General features: G+C 35.3%; 1 long non-coding RNA gene across 1 annotated transcript; it reads left to right on the forward strand.

Moving 5' to 3' along the window:
- Positions 1–1,166: 1,166 nt before the first annotated feature.
- Positions 1,167–3,324, forward strand: LOC106749417. The gene is made up of 5 exons (XR_001374858.1): positions 1,167–1,652; positions 1,882–2,016; positions 2,124–2,276; positions 2,453–2,640; positions 2,716–3,324. It is a non-coding gene; the product is annotated as an uncharacterized LOC106749417 (long non-coding RNA).
- Positions 3,325–3,357: the final 33 nt, after the last annotated feature.

Below are 3,357 nucleotides of genomic sequence, written 5' to 3' on the forward strand. Positions count from 1 at the left end.
TGCCATGTGATGCGCCGTGTTGTTTACTACACTCTAGCGTTTCAGCGGTACAGCGAAAACTAACAGATCTCTTCATTGCACTTTGCACTGAATTATTCTGTACTAGTCTTTCCCAGGGCTGTTTAGTTTAATGCAGTTCTAGTGCAGTTTAGTGTAGCGAAAAAAAAACAGACCTATTATAAGAAGGGGGTGTAACGTCCGAACTTATTTTGAAACATTAATAATATATTAGTATAGATCGGAGGCCGACTTGCCTGATTTCAGATATCACTAGGTTAGATATTCACCAGGTATAGATATTTTATTCCTATGTTACTAGATGTAAGTACGTGCGCATATGTATATTTGCGCACGTTAAATATTATAATTAAAATTATAACTCCGAATACTGCGTGTCGTTAGAAAATCTTAAAATCGATGGATCAACTATAGACAAGAGAAACCGTAATCTCAATGCGGTAAGGCCCCTCGCTGCTAACAGAAACAAGAGCATGCAACCTAAATCCAAATTCAGGACCGAGGCGGCGATATCGACGCGGTGACATCATACCGATGGAATAAATTTCTTCCATCTCCACGACTCCATCAGCCAACCAGAAAACGACTCTCAGCGACAAAGCAACGTATAAAAACGTGCGCATTTGTTGAGAAGGCGATTCTTTTCTCGTAATTAGCTTTTGGTATTTGTATACTTATATACTTTGGAATATATTAGTCGTAAAATCCGACTGTGTAGCAATTATTTTTGTCTACCCCTCATTTCTCGAACGTTGCGAAATCGAAATTGGAATCGCGGACCGCATCATCCCGCGCAGCGCCGGAACATCCGAGACCGAGTCAGGAGAACGATCGGTTCTGATTTCTCACCAGATTCATCGATCGTTTCGCCAGACTTCGGAGACCCAGGGTAAACTCGGTAAAAAGCAGAGTGACCTAAAAGCGGAGTCATCACTCTGTTGACCGTCCACGTAAGTCACTGATTTTACTACTTTCAAATTTCCCTATATAGTTACCTATCGTGGATGTAACAACTACATGCTGTTGCACTGCGAAAACGAACAGCGTTGATGACGTTGTGGCGGCCATACTCTATCTCGCTTGCATGCGAACTCGCCCCCCACCACTCGCCGGCGAGCTAGTCTTTTGTCACTGCACGTCTAGTCCTTTGTCGCCGTGCGGCAGAAGAACAGTGGAGGCTAGCCCGCCGTTAGAGTTGCATCGTTGTAGTGTCTCTCTACGAAATAAAGGAGTCTTTCTTAATCTCTGTGCCGAGTACTCAGTGGGCACATGCCTAGATTCCTCCCGGGCTATCCACCTAACCTCCACAACGTCATGATGACGTCATTCTCGATAAAAAGAACGCTTTAGTGTAAACTTCCTGTACTGGTGTGCACTAGTGCAGAAAGTGTTCCGAAAAAAGAAAAACCTCTAGTCATTGATAGTCTAATACGAAAGTCTGATAGGAGCTTTACGGCGGATATTATATTCTTAGCTTTTAGTGAAGGCAGGTCAATTTTGAGATTGATCGCTGAATTCAGTTCAATGAACTGTTGCACTGAGTCAGGAGGTAGTGTGGTCAGTGCAGTGCATGAAAGTGTAGCTTGGAAGTGCATGTAGGCGTAACGGAAATTTATACGAAAAGTTTCTATCAGGTATGTGGCTCGTATTATATTGAAATGTGTGAAACATCTTTATTTCATTATCAAAAATTGTTAATATTATACCCTCACACACACATACACAGCAGAAATGTTCAAACATAACACAAGGATGAATTTAAGATGTCAAGATATCTTTATGATTTTCCTATGAAAAATGTTGAACATTTGAATTGTGTGAAAATATAATATGTACAATATATTATTAATTAAACATTTGTAGATATCTCACATAATAATGGAGAGTACGGAATTAGCCTTTATGAAGAGAAATCCTGGTGGAAAATTATACTCAATGAAAATAATAACGTGACATGCGTTTCTGAAGGTTATGTCTACAGAAAGTTATATCTACAGGGTAAATATATTGTAGATTTATTGCTATCATACGTTTTATTGTTTGTATCTGTCACTTATGTTTTTAAAACACTTATATATTGTTTGTGAAAAAATTCATTTTTCCAGATTCCCTGAAGCATGTATGTATAGAGAGTAAAAGCCCAGATGATAATATACTTAAGTATCTTGCCCACATTTATGCAGTCATCCAGAAATTCGTAGAGGCGATGCTTGTCCACCAGAAGTATTCCCAAATGGCATTACAAATGGAGCATATTGGTAAGCGATCATATTATGATGTACAAATCAATATTCTGTAGTAATTCTGTTTGCAAAATTATTATACATTTTTGAGGAACATAAATTAATATTTGAATATAGTTTATTCTGCAATATTAAATCGCTCATAAGATCACAATTTATCACGTTATAAAAATTTTTTGGATTTGTAACAGGTATGAAGTAATTGGCGAAATGCAAGATTTCAATTATGCTCGTTCTAATGCATTTGAAATAACGTTTGAACTAAGTTGGTGCAAATATCCATCAGCTTCAACGATATCAAATCAATGAGAAATGAATCTCTGATTAAATATTTGGACCAAGTAGTACATAAGTACACAAGTACATAATGGAATAAAAGGTAATGTTCAAATATGTCATTTTTATCTTGTTGAATTGATCAAATAGAATATATATATAATGTTTCTTATTGCAGGATTTGTATATAGCAAAGATGGTAATCCAATCCAAGAAGCAAACGTCATTGTAACAGGAATAAATATAACTATAACAATTGATGGCGAGTCCTACCAGATATGAAATATAATATATACTAAGTTACGAATATATATATATATATATATATATAAACATTGAACGGTATATACGCAAATTGATATAGAAGTAGATAAACATTGAACGGTATATACGCAAGTAGATAAACATTGATATAGAAGAAGATAAACATTGAACGGTATATACGCAAATTGATATAGAAGTAGATAAACATTGAACGGTATATACGCAAGTAGATAAACATTGATATAGAAGAAGATAAACATTGAACGGTATATACGCAAATTGATATAGAAGTAAACTATTGTTCCTCTAACTGTCTCGTGTTTTATAATATAAACTCTCTATCCTATTGCACAATTAATAATAATAAATAATGTTATAATACATTTTGTTATAATACATACTTTCCATCGAAGTAAATACATCACACGTCCTGAATCGATTTATTAGACCTTATGCTACTGATCTTGATAAGCGAAAATACATTATGAAATCAATATTGTTTTAATCGTTAACAATATTTTCGATATAATTTGATATTTTGATATGTTCTATCTTA

The sequence above is a fragment of the Dinoponera quadriceps genome, unplaced genomic scaffold, assembly GCF_001313825.1.
Source record: "Dinoponera quadriceps isolate SergipeBrazil2010 unplaced genomic scaffold, ASM131382v1 scaffold3752, whole genome shotgun sequence".
NCBI lineage: Eukaryota > Metazoa > Arthropoda > Insecta > Hymenoptera > Formicidae > Dinoponera > Dinoponera quadriceps.